This window comes from Delphinus delphis, chromosome 12 (genome assembly GCF_949987515.2).
Source record: "Delphinus delphis chromosome 12, mDelDel1.2, whole genome shotgun sequence".
NCBI classification, from domain to species: domain Eukaryota; kingdom Metazoa; phylum Chordata; class Mammalia; order Artiodactyla; family Delphinidae; genus Delphinus; species Delphinus delphis.
In genome coordinates this window covers 7,847,454-7,861,683 of record NC_082694.2, presented here as the reverse complement: position 1 = coordinate 7,861,683, position 14,230 = coordinate 7,847,454, and the positions used below count along the sequence as shown (strand labels likewise).

General features: G+C 44.8%; 1 protein-coding gene across 1 annotated transcript in view; it reads right to left on the bottom strand.

Moving 5' to 3' along the window:
- The window catches only part of AFF3 (ALF transcription elongation factor 3), a 604,640-nt gene extending 591,009 nt beyond the window's left edge, over positions 1-13,631 (bottom strand). Inside the window, exon 1 of the mRNA XM_060027282.1 lies at positions 13,540-13,631. The gene's annotated coding sequence lies outside the window, so the exon portion shown is untranslated. The remainder of the gene's footprint in view (positions 1-13,539) is intronic.
- Positions 13,632-14,230: the final 599 nt, after the last annotated feature.

Here is a 14,230-nt window from a genome sequence, read left to right as displayed (position 1 = left end):
ACCGTTTCAGCAGGGAGGTAGAGGGACAGTCTCAGGGCCGTCAAGGCATTGATCAGCAGCAAAGCGCACTCCATTCAAAAAGCTGGAGGCGTGTTTACTGGGCTCTCCCGAGCCTGGGGCTGGGCCAGATGCCAAGGAACACTGTGCAGATGTGAGCTCTACCCTAGAGAAGTGCCTATTCTTGGAAGACAGAAATAGATGTGGATGAACACGGACCCAGATTCTCACAGAGCACAAATGCTGCCCAGGGATTAGGCTTGGTGCGTCCCCGTTAGTGCACTGAAGCCGTAATTTACTCAGTCACAAGGCTTCCTGGTGCTTTCTAAGGCACTTAACCTACTCCCAGGATGTTGGTGGCACGTCGGGGGAATCCGGCTCACTAATCTTTAACACTTGGCATAATTATTTCTCCTTGCATAATACTATTTTCCCCCGAGAAACTCAAAATTATTACATAAGAAATGTAGAAATATAAGTCTGTGATTTTTTTTTTTTAATAAGATGTAGTCAGTGGCCCCAGGGAATTTTTGTAGCAAAAGCCTCTCAAATCAATTATATTTTCTCATTTCGGGTTCTAATAATTGAATATTTTATTTTGATATTTATTTAATTTCTCTCCAAATGAAAAGGTGGAGTTCTGTTGACACACCGAGAAAGGAGAGTATTATTAATTAAGGTTGTTTAAAGTCAAAGATGAAAACAGTGCTGGTGCATACCAATTTGTCTCAATGAGCTGTCAGGCTGCTCTGGGAGATTATATGGACATTGCTGGCAATCCTGGTGGTGGGACAGTAGTGCTGCACTTCCATCCTCTGTAGGAGGTAAGTCTGCAATCACAGTTTCATCAAGTCAGAGAAAAAGTACCTGATGCAACCAGCCAGGTGTTTCGTGATGATGGGTAAGGAATACCAGGTTCAGAAAGGTTGAGGACACTTGCCCGGGGCCACACGGCTGGTTGGTGTGCAGAGCCAGAACCACACTTGGGGTGGGAGGTCTTTGATTCCTGCTGGGCACTTCTTTCTGACTCCCTGACCCCAGGACCCACTTGGCCTGACTCTGAGCTTCAACCGTTGCACTACAATCCCGCTGCACAAATGTTCTGAACGTCTGAATAAACAAGGCCGGACAGGAGCAGCCCCAAGGCGGTCCCTGCTCCCAACGTGATGCCAGTGAGTTACCCAGACGTGTAGAGAACTTCCAGGATGGGGTGCAGCTCAGGCAGGAGTCAGCATTGGTCAGCAAACAGTCACGGAGCAGGTAGATCTTTGACCCTCTCTTGCTAGCTCACTTTCTCAGCTGGGGACTCCTTTCTCACAGGTACGAACAATACCACCCCTAGTTCTCTCTCTCACTCATTCTGTCTCTCTCTCTCCCCTCCCCTTGCCCACTCTCATGGGAAAAACTCTCCAGAGGCTTCCGATGTTTTTAGTGGTTGGTTAAGGACGGCCGGAGTGACCCACTTATGAAAGGTTCGTTTCGGAGTTCAAGCAATGAGTTTTCCAGAGCCTGCCTCTTCCAACCCACACCACTGGAGATGAATAAACGATGGTTATTGTTATTGGGCCCAAAGGATGCTCTGAATACAGGGAACTATGATCTGTCTGCCTAAGTCAATCTCATATTCTTTTCTCTATTCCCTGTGACACCAGAAGGCAAAATGGGAAACAAGGGTCAAAATCACAAAGAGGCTGATTTGGCTTTGAAAGGAAGGATTTTCAAGTAATTGAAACTTTGGGGAAAAAGGAATGGCCGTATCAAGGGGCTGTGAGGTTTCCATTGTCAGAGGTAGTTAAAGAGAATGAATGGCTACTTATCAAAATGTGCTGGAAAAGGAGAGTATGGTTAGAAGAGATGACCTCTAAAGTCTCAACACTGAGATATTTAATTTGTTTATCCTTCCTATGGACACATTTCTGGAGTTGGGTCAGAGGTCAGGGGTCAATGGTCAGGCACCTCCAGTCCATCTGTCGCCTTGGCTAACCCAAGCTGCTCGTCCACTTGGTCCAGCTAGGAATGTGTGAGCTGTGGCAGCAAAGAGAACAGCTGAACAGAAGACAAGCTAAGGGGTCAGAGCTCCCCGATTCCAGCTACAGCGCCACTATGGTCAAACTGAGCCGTGGCAACCACTTAAAAAAAAAAATAGATCATTTGGTTTAGTTAACATCTTTATTGGAGTGTAATTGCTTTACAGTGGTGTGCTAGTTTCTTCTGTATAACAAAGTGAATCAGCTATACATACATCCCCATATTCCCTCCCTCTTGCGTCTCCCTCCCACCCTCCCTATCCCACCCCTCTAGGTGGTCACAAAGCCCTGAGCTGATCTCCCTGTGCTACGCGGCTACTCAAAGGATCTATTTTGATGAGATTCTAAAACAAGAATCCCTAACGATTTTCTCCCCTCGAATCACAGGAAAATGTGGCAGGGATATCATCATATCATTTGAATGTGTACCCACTTGCCAATTACTCTGGATTGATGCTTTCTGATGTCAACAATCAGCTGAACATAAAATCTAAATCATATATTTGACACTTTATTCAAGACCAAAAAAGACTGGCTATTTAGGCAAAAACATCAGCTTCGTAGTTTTCCTGGCAAATGTGCTATCACTAAGTGGATGTGTATATTAAAACAGTTGACATTATGAGCAAGTAATGGTCAGGCCATTCCAATGGGCAATTTACTCTCCGGGAAACCAACAAGGCCTGTGTTAGATGCACGCCCTTTTCCATGTTACTCAGAGCCATTCAGAAAATTCCCATTGTTATTCACAAAATGCTCCACCAATCTGAGGAATTAACCCTCTTCCCAACATGTCTCGCTTACTTGTTCTTCGAGTAATAGACATGTTAAAGCTGATGTGGGTCCAGTGTCTAAATAAGAAGAAGCTGCTTTTTACTGAGTACTTGATGTGTTGCATACAACCTCATTAAGTCCTCACAAAAACCCAGATGTGTTAGCATCCCTATTTTAACTGAAGAGTAGACTGAGGCTCAGAAAGGAAAGTCATTTGCCGGTCAGAATGGCCACCATCAAAAAGTCTACAAAAAATTAACGCTGGAGAGGGTGTGGAGAAAAGGGAACCCTCCTACACTGTGGGTGGGAATGTAAACTGGTACAACCACTATGGAGAACAGTGTGGAGGTTCCTTAAAAAACTAAAAACAGAACCATCATATGATCCAGCAATCCCACTCCTGGACATATATCTGGAGAAAACCATAATCTGAAAAGATACATGCACCCCAGAGTTCACTGCAGCATTACTTACAATAGCCAAGACATGGAAGCAACCTAAATGCCCATGGACAGAGGAATGGATAAAGAAGATGTGGTACATATACACAATGGAATATTACTCAGCCATAAAAAGGAACAAAATTGGGTCATTTGTAGAGACGTGGATGGACCTAGAGACTGTCATACGGGGTGAAGTAAGTCAGAAAGAAAAACAAATATCATATGATATCACCCACATGTGCAATTTTGTTAAATGATACAAATGAGCTTATTTACAAAACAGAAACAGACTTACAGACGTCGAAAACAAACTTATGGTTACCAAATGGGAAATGTGGGCGGGAGAGATAAATCAGGAGCTTGGGATGAACACACACACACTACTATATATGAGATAGATAATCAACAAGGACCTACTGTATAGCAAAGGGAACTCTACTCAATACTCTGTGATAACCTATATGGGAAAAGAATCTATAAAAATGAATGAATATAGGTATAACTGAATCACTTTTTTTCTACACCTGAAACTAACACAACATTGTAAATCAACTATATTCCAATGAAATTAGGGGGAAAAAAAAGAAAGTAATTTGCCCACAGTCATACAGCGAAGTGTGAGATGAGTGATCATTAATATCCTTTTATATTGGGAGGTACAGCTGGGATTTAACTCGAGGTTGTACACTCATCAAAGCCTTTACACTTGGCCTCTTTGTGGTTCTGCCTCTTACGACTTGTGCTGTCCGTGAGGAGGAGGTGGGTCATGGCCATGTGTCACTGGCCGGAATCTGTGTCCTAAGGGAGCCGTATTGTGGACGTTACACTTTCAGGAGCTCTCTGTCAGTTAAGAGCACGTAGCACGAATGATTAAGATGTAGTCTCCCAACTTGGATAGGGTGCACAAAGAAGTTTCTAGAAGCTCACTGATACATTCAGTGTTAATGGAATCCATGGTCCGACCCTCAGTTTGCAGAAGTAATCCTTCCTAAAACTGATGTGCCCAAGACTGCTGTGTGGGCAAGGCTCCATGCCAGCTCTCTGTTCCCACCTCCCTGGCACCACTGATTGCTGCCACACCAAACACTCCCCTCACCCAGGCCTGGCCTGGGTACATGCGTGAGAGACACCTGCTCCTAAGGGTCCAGCCCCATGGGCACAGGGCTTGGTGAGATGCTGGTGCCACTGTGAGAACTGAAGGAAAGGTGTCCCTTCCTCCAGGCGAACGGAGCGTAGGCTGGATTTTAGCCCCTAATCACACACTCAGCTATGTGCCCCTGTGCAGGTGGCTGCCCACACGAACATTCCTACAGTGCATGGTGTGTTCATTGCCTCAGAAATAAAAGCCTTGTCCATCAATAGTTTCAAATAGTGATTTCTAGGAAGCCTCAGAGTACAGCGTTTTCTGGAGCTCTTTTAGGAGGCGTGTAAGCAAAATCACTGATGCAATTGGGGTGATTAGATTGCTGGGCTCCTTGCAGCTTCCTGAAGCGTGTCCTGCCCCATCGGACAACCCGACCGAGGCGCCGTCAGGACCGCAGAAGTGTCAAGTGTAGAGGGCAGGAGGGCGTCTGCCCGTCAAGAAGGCTAAGCGCTTACTCTTTATTGCCAAACAAAGACTGTCTGGCATCTCCTGAAGTACAAAAATATAACTGCAGGCCAGACAACAATAAAGATCGAATAACAGGCTCATACCATCAATGGCCAGCCATTCCACAGCAACGTTCTCAGTCCAGAGTTTCTCAGACCCCAGATGGTAAACATGCTATTTACAAAACAAAAAGATGGACTCAACAACTCTGTTCCCCAACATCCCTGTTCCTTTAAGAAGAGGGCAGCCTACCACTCCTGTGAAACTCAGACCCCACGGCCACACTTCATTACACTGTTCACCAAACTGAGGAAGCGTCCTTTCAGTGTGTCCCTGAGTGCTTTCTCAGCCTTTAAACTACTCAAATGAGTATGATTTTGAGGTTGGTATTATTGATGTGATGTAAGAGCAGTTTTTCTGGGAAAGGCTGGCTTTTTAAATAGATTTCTCAAGAATTCAAGGGCTCCTGCAGCACCTTTTCTTCATTATATTTATGAGTCAATGAGGGAAGACGGCAGAGTGCAGCCTGTGAAGTGGTGCAACACTTGCACCCCAGGGAATTAATGAATGGATGGATGGATGGATAGATGAATGGATGGATGAACAAATGGATGAATGCATGAATGCATGAATGGGTGGATGAATGGATGGATGAATGGATGGATGGATGGATGGATGGATGGAGGAAATAATGAATAAACATTTAAAACCCCATCTATGTGTCATGCATGGCATTCGGAGATAATAATATTAAAAGCTAATGTTTATTAAGCAACATTATATGCCAGACACTTTTCTAAGAAAGGTACATATATTTGCTCATTGAATCCACATGGCTTCCCCTTTTACAGAACTGGGTAGCTTGACTGCAACTACACAGCTGGTGGAATTTTTATTCTGAAACGCGTATTAGGCTTTTATATATCTTCCTTTTCTGAATTTATTTGACAGAGCTCTCTCTATATTGAGGATTGTCTGTGCTCATTTTATATTGAAGTATCTGTCCAAGTTTGCTGTTCATCTTTTCATTGTTTGTGTGGTGTTTTTGACAGAGTCAAATCTGTATTTTTATTTCTACTTCATTTATTTAGTATCAGGCTTACAGAAACCCTTCTCACCCCAAGATTATTTAATCTTCACCTGAATTTTCAAGGTTTATTATAATACATTAAAATCTTTCTAGAACTTATTTTCGTTTAATGTATTAGGTATGCATCTAACTTTCCTCTCCTCCCCCCACCCCAGCTGTTAGACAGTGTCCCAATATCATTTAATGAAAAATTACTTGTCCAGTCATTCATTTATTCAACAAATATTTATCCGGAACCTTCAATGAGTAGACATTTTCTAGGTCCTCGTGATACATTACATTCTAATGGGAAGAGGCAGATAATAACAACTAAACATTTGATAGTAAGATGGTGCTAAACACAACCGACAAGAAGGGGTTGGAATGGCTTTCTCAGTCAAGGGTTGTCAAGAAAGGTCTCTCTGAAATGGTAACATTTGGGTAGAGACCTGAAGGAGGTGAGAGGTGACCCATGCACCCCGGGAAGGGCACGCCAGGCAGAGGGAACCACGGGCACTAGACCATGAGGTGGGATTACACTTGTTTGTTCACATCATAGCAAAGGGGCCATGCTAGGTGAAGTCGTACCACTAATGAGGGGAAAGGGTACTAGAAGTGAGGGGTGGCAGGAGTCAGACCCTGTAGGACCTGACAGGTCATGGTAAGCACTTTGGATTTGGCTAATGGTTGAGTGTAGCGGATTGCGTTTCCCAAAGATGGCCACAGGAACACCCCGTGTGTTTTTCTGTATCATGACATTGCCCTGCCCCCGTCAGGAGACTCTCAACCTCTTCGAATCTGGGCAGGCCTGCTGACTACTTTGGCCAACAAAACGTGGCAGAAAGGATGCTGTCCCAGCCCCTGCCTCTTGTGGCAGCTTCCTCTTCCTGCCTCTTAGAGACAATCACAATGGAGGAAGTGCACAGACCTCAAGACCGGCATTCTGTCCACGCCACATGGAGAGCCCTGGAAGATGAGGAGTCACAAGGTGCCAGGATGTGAGGGAGGAAGCCACCTTAGAAGGGGTCCTCCAGCCCCACCAAAACTAAACTGCCCCAATGGCTGACCCATGGGATCTTGAGCAAAACTGAAAGTTTGTTTTAAGCCACCATATGTTGGGGTACTTGGTTATGCAGCAATAAATAACTGGAACACTGAGGTAAGGAGGCCATTGGAGAGTTTTGAGCAAACATATGATTTGATTTCAGTTTTACAAGAATGCCTCTGGGTCTGTGCCAAGAACAGGATGAAGAAGGAGCATGTGGGAAGGAGACCAGTTTGCAGAGCAGGTGAGAGACCCAGGAGGTTGAGTGCTAAGAAGGGATTCAACTCTGGATATATTTCAAATGACATGTGAATGGGATCTACTGATGGATTAGACGTAGGCTGTGAAAGAAAGAAGTGAAGGATGGCTTCAGGGGGCTGGCCTGACCCTGGAAGAATGAAGGGATCTTCTGCTGACATGTGAGGAAACCACAGGAGGAGCAGGACCGGGGTTGGAGAAATCAGGAATTCTGTTTTGGACATGCTAAGACTGTGAGGCTGAACACATATTCAAGTGGAGATGCCGAGTGGTGTTGGACAGCGGGGTTTCTGGTTAGAAAACAGGTCTGGGCTAGGAGAAGTCATTTTGGACATTGTTAGTGTTTCAATGGTCATATTGGACCAGATCACCTGGGCAGTGAATGCAGATAGAGCAGAGATGTTGGAGGACTGAGCCCTGGGCACTCTAGCATCTAGACACAGGGAAGAGTTGGAAAAGGAACCTGAACAGAAGACCAGTGAGATAGGATGAGAAGGAAGAGAAGGATGTTCTGGAGGCAGAAAAGAAGGTATTTCAAGAAGGAAGGAAGAGTTTACTGTGTCAGAGCTGCTGAAGAATCAAGCTAAATGAGGACTGACCATTCATTCTCGATATGACTGCCCTCATTCTTGCTATGACTGATTCCAAAAGGTGCTTTTATCACACACTACATTTGCATGTGCATGAATGCGTGTGTGTGTGTACTTTCTCTTCTCTCCCATTGATCTGTTTATCCATCTGGAACGATATGACCACTGAAACTTTCACAGTTGAAAAGGCAAGCACCACGTCTGCCTCCACCTTTTCTTCAAAAATATCCTTGTTATTCTTCAGAATTTTCGATTGGAATTTTATCAAGTTCCCCTCCGCCCAATGCATTGGAAATTTTATTTTACACACTTTTTGCATACAAATCAGGTTGGTGAGAATTCATATTTACTTATCTAGTTTCCATATGCCATGTGTTTCCATTTAAAAAAAAATTTTTTAAATTAATTTTTATGGGAGTATAGTTTCTTTACATTGTTGTGTTAGTTTCTACTGTATAGCAAAATGAATCAGCTATACATATACATATTTCTCCTCTTTTTTGGTGTGTTTCCATTTACATGCTTTACATCCCTAAGTAGATTTTTTTTTTTTTCGTAAAGGTCTCATGTGTTTCCTCTTAAGTTCTTTTCTAGATATTTACATTGCAGTGTCTTTTGTGAATTATATCCCTTCTTACTGGCTATTTTTGCTGTAAGAAATCTATTCATTTTTGTATGAAGAATTCTCTTATTATTTCTAATGATTTTACAGGTGATGCAAGCAGATTTCAAGACGTTTGCTATTGTCATGGGCATGAGGCCTCCCAGCTTTGGAATCATAGAGCCAATGTATAAGACTGTCCCAATTTCTGTTGATAAAATCATCCCTAGTTTGGAGAATGGGATTTAATGTTTTAGTATTTCAAAGTGTTTCCCAAAGAACTCCATGATTCCCAGGTGCTCTGGGAATGATTGTAGCCACACATCTCAAATTGTCCCAGAGAGTCCCAATTTCAAATATTTTTCCCTTTGTTAACCCTTGAGTCAGACCATATGTCCTTTGATCTTTGCTTCAAAAAATATTGTCACGGTCTTTAGAAACAGGGACAGCCCAGGCAAAGTTATAACATATGGGATGTTTTCCCTCTGAACCCCTAACTTTCCTCTTAGAATTCCTCCTGGTTATGTGTGTGTGGGGCGCGCGCGCACACACACGCACACACACACACACGCACACACACACACGCGCACACACACACACACACACACACACACACACACCGGTGTCCTGGAAGAAAATGATTTCATTCAAATATTAGCACATGTCCTGCTTCTGTGCAGCCTAGACTCAGGGTCGCCCTAAGGCCAGCTGGAGTGGAAGGTTTCAGAGCTGGGGAGCCTGGGTTTGAGCCCCATGTCTAACTGTATGGACTAGGTGAGCAGGTCACTTAACCTCTTGGAGTCTCTGTCCTCCGTATGTAAAAGGAGTGTGTAATATCTACACTGGGGGACTCAAAAACTGACTGTGAAATGCTTGACACGGGTAGGAGCTACGGAGACAGCACCGATTCCTCTGATTTACAAGGAGGGTCCGTCTTCTTGCTCAGGTCCTTAGGAAAATCCCTTGGTCTCCTACTCTACTCCCAGCTGTAGAAGCAAAGCGTCCAGGACAAGGATTCAGGAAGCAGCGGGGGCTCAGTTTCCTGATTCCCCCTTGTGTACACCTATCTGTACAAACATCCATCAAAGGCTGATCTCTCCCAGTGATAACCAACCAGCCACCACTAAGAGACTGCTGGGCAGGAACCATGTGGAAGACGCTCGTCGCTTTTCGCTGTCACCTTCCAACCGTCCACCCCTTCCTATTACCGCTCCAGTCTTCCTTTGGGGGAGGACTCCCTATGCATAGCGTGAAGTCACATGGATGGATCTGACCTTTCCCTGGGGACAGGCACGTGACCTAGACGCAGCTCATCACTCTCTCCCTTCTTTCTGGGATCCTGTATTTTACATAAGTGATGCCCCAACGTGGGAACAGTTGAGGTCATATCTGTTACAGTGGTGGCCACATTACGTGGCCCAGCCTGTGCCCCCATTTCCACTGCTGTGGTACCTAATGGTGTTCTTACTGGTTCTGCTGCCTGGACTTCATATCTCCTTGCTTGTTGCTCTTTAAGCCTGGTCAGCCCCCCAGATTGTTCCAAAAGATGGTCTTTTTATTCAGCACAGCTCCATGTGGTTTCTTTCCCTTGCAACACGAGCACGGTCTGATGAGGCCAAATTCCCAGAGAAAAATAAGAAAAGAATTCTTCCCTTCACAAGCATTCTCTCTTACTGTGGTCAACATCCAGGGCTTGGGAGAAAGGTGAAATCTTAAAACACATCACTAGGGCTTCCCTGGTGGCGCAGTGGTTGAGAGTCCACCTGCCAATGCAGGGGACACGGGTTCGTGCCCCTGTCCGGGAAGATCCCGCATGCCGCGGAGCGGCTGGGCCTGCGCATCCGGAGCCTGTGCTCCGCAACGGGAGAGGCCACGACAATGAGAGGCCCGCGTACCGCAAAAAAAAACAAAAACAAAAACAAAAAACTGACAAAACGATGGCACTAAAGGATTTGTGGAACAATCACTGCAGTTTAATTTCGACTATTTAAAAATGGAAATAAATTAATTTTCCATATATGAGACTGGTGAAATGAATTATAGGATATCAGTACCAGGCAGTACAAAGCAGTCATTTGAAAGAATAAGTCATACTTAATGACATGCCATGAAGAACCAACATCATTTTTACTTTTCCTTTCCTTTTTAACTTGCCTTTACTGAGAGTCACTTTCAACATTTTTTCCTTACATGAATCAGAAATATATAATAGCTATAGAATTACCATATGATCCAGCAACCCCACTCCTGGGCATATATCCAGAAAAGATGAAAACTCTAATTCGAAAAGATACATGCACCCCAATGTTCAGAGCTGCACTATTTACAATAGCAAGACATGGAAGCAACTTAAGTGTCCATCGACAGATGAATGGATAAAGAAGATGTGGTACATATATACGATGGAATACTACTCAGCCATAAAGAAAATGAAATAATGTCATTTGCAGCAACATGGATGGACCTAGAGGTTATCATACTAAGTGAAGAAAGTCAGACAGAGAAAGACAGATATCATGATAAGACTTATATGTGGAATCTAAAAAAATGATACAAATGAACTTATTTCCAAAACAGAAACAGATTCACGTACATAGAAAACCACTTATGGTTACCAAAGAGGAAAGGGGGGAGGGATAAATTAGAAGTTTGGGATTAACCGATACACATTACACTATATAAAATAGATAAACAACAAGGATCTACTGTGAACAGTAGTAGCACAGTGAACTATATTCAATATCTTGTGATTATCTATAATAGAAAAGAATCCGAAAAAGAATACAGATAAATAGATAGACAGATAACTGAATCACTTTGCCGTATACCTGAAATACTGTAAGTCAATTGGACTTCAATATAATAGCAGTTTACATATGTAGCCTCACTGAATCTCATAAAACCTTGTAAACTACATAGGGCAGTTTATTTTACCCACTTTACAGATAAAGAAACCAAAGCGTGGAAGATAAAGTGACTTATTGAAGGAGTTCCACAGCTGTCAACCTCAGGAGGCAGGGTGCAAGCCTAGGGGTTCTTCCTCTGAACTGCAGAGCAGAATAGAGGGTCTGGAAATCAGGGATCAGCCATCCAGCTCCCCGCCACACCTTTAACTCTCAGTGTGACTTTGAACTTGTTTCTTAATTTCCTGAAACTCAGCTTCCTCATCTGGAACATTCCATTACCACTTAGCTCACACTGTAGAGGCAACACAGGGGCTAGGAGCAGAGTCTGGAGATAGTTAGACCCCAGCTCTGCACGCTTAGACCAGCTCTCAGCTTTCTTCTAAAATAGGCACCATCCCACAAGGGCTCTGATGCAAGACACGAGAGAAGGCATGTAACACGCGAGCACATGCTTTCCACATGAGAGGCACTAAATACAGGCCATTTACCATCACTCGGATGTAACGGTTACACGTATCTGCCTTTGGTTGCTGTGCACATGGACGTACAACATGTATAAGAGCTCAGGGGCACCCCTGCTCCTTTCCCACCGCCTGTTCACGACACCTCTGCAGGGTAAAGGACTGCATGTTGGTGTCATGGCTCTGACCTCTTATGTCTCCCCAACACCCATCTACATAGCCCCACTTCCCACCTTTAATCTTTGCCTCCTACCATTTCCCTTCAAATCTGACAGCTTAATTGCACAAAAACTGATGACAGCAGTAACAATAATAATGGCCGCTAACACTTATGGGGCCCTTTCAATGTATCACTCTTTTGAGCACTTTACATGTATTAGCTCATCTAACCCTTATTTAAGAGGTAGAAACTGTTGTTGTACCCATTTTACAGATGCCGGAAACCCAGATGCAGGTGTAGTGACTTGCCCAAAGTCACAGGAAGTGTTAGAGTTGGGACTTGAACCTAGAGGTCTACCAATAAGCAATGGACGTGTTTTCCATTTTCCAAATGCAAAATAAATAAAAATATGCATGGCATATCTGAACACGAAGCACAGATAATGCCCAGAGCAAGGGAACAGCAGTGACGGAAACAAAACCAAAACCTCAGAATGTTGAGTCTTTGTGCTACTCTTACTCTAATAATCTCACCTTAGTGAGACGGGAAACCTTGACAGCCTCACGTAAGGCAAGGTGCTCTTCCTTAGCTTTGCACCAAGAGCCCAATACTTTGGGCAAAAGTGGGGACCATAATTTTTTTTTTTTAATTGAGGATTCAGTGCGTACACTCAGGACTCAAAGAAGGAGCGTACTGCTACCTCTTTGCTGATGTGGGTGTGAGTTAACATCTGGCCTTTAGTTAATTCTTGCAGCAATATCAGGTCCCAGACTACCTGAACAGCTCCCATCACCTGGGATTTTCACCCCTTTGAATAAAAGGGGTTATAAAATACATATCCAAATATGATTTCACTTTTATATTTGTAAAACTTTAGTAGCAAGGAATTCACATTTTAGGAAAAGAAATCTCTCGTCATACCATTAACTCTCTAGTTTCAAAAATACAGTCACTATTGCTATTTTGTATTATATACGGGTCTCTATGTATCACGTGTGTATGCCTGTCTATACACATAGTGTAGCATGAAGTGTGCACACACGCACACACACATACAGACATAACGTGCTGTGCAAGGAACAGGAACAGTGCTGTCAGCCCCTGCCGACGAGGAGGCCGTGTGTCCTGAGCCACTCCTGCAGGAGCGGCGGTGGCCTCAGGGTGAGCCCTGCATACTCTCTCCTTCCTGTGCACTCACCGGAGCCATGCACTGGGGTCCAGTCTGTGACCATATATATCATGGGCTCTTTGTGTGCGGTGTAGCCAATGGCCTAAACGGAGTTCAGACACACTCCCCCGGAAGCCTACAGGGCCAGCCACCATCACAACTGTGTGTGCACATGCTCAGACCCAGGGAGTGCATTTTTTACAAGCTATCCCCACGTGAATCCTGTGACCTTTCGGGACCACCTTCCAAATCTGCCTCTCCAATTGGTCCGGCCGCTCACCCGAGCCTGGGTTCTCTCTGTGGAGCAGATCGGGAGTCCCCGCTGCCCGGCCCTGGGGAGCTTGGGTCAGGCTCCTCTGGGTCACCCCCTGAAGGCTACAAAGGAAGGGTCACTTCTTTTCCACCCAAGGCAGCCCGAAGGGCCCAGATGGTCTTTGGCTTGACCTTACCTCTCAACTCACGGGCTCCTTTTCTCCTTCTCCCAGATAAGTTGTGCAACGTCTTTCTTTGGAGCTGAGGGTGCAGCTCCCTTCTCTCTGGCAAGCTTTCTGAATGGCACTTTCCGTATAAACAGGAAGAGTGCGTGTGGTCACCACTGAAGTGTGCAGGTGTTGATAGAGGATGTGAAAGTGTGGAGGCGAGTGACTAACCCAGCCAATGGCGTTTCCCCACCAGGCACCCAGCTGGCCGCCTCTCACCCACAGCAGGGCAAGGTCTACCAGAAGGCTGGAAGCAGCAGCCTGCACCCCACTCTGGGGGACCACCTGACACGAACCAGAAGAATGCGGTCAGGGAGGCCAAGGAGAAGTTCTCTGTTGCTCTACTCCTCTCCCTAACTCTATGCAAACTCTTTAAAAGAATCCCAGGGAAGTTTCTGAATCCCTTAAACATACTCTTATCATCAGGTACACTGACTTTGATGGGGTACTTGACTTGTCCGAAACTCTGCTGGTTCTCCCAAAGTGCCTGGAAATCCGAGAGATCAGAACCAAAAGCCTCATCCTGCCTCTGGACTGTAATAAGACTTCTAGAACTTTCTAGGGCCAAGCTGCACCGGGAGAGGAGAAACAGCATTAGATGAGAAGTCAGACAACCCAAGCCTGCTCTGCTGGAAGGGTTTTTACCTTCTCATCTCCATCC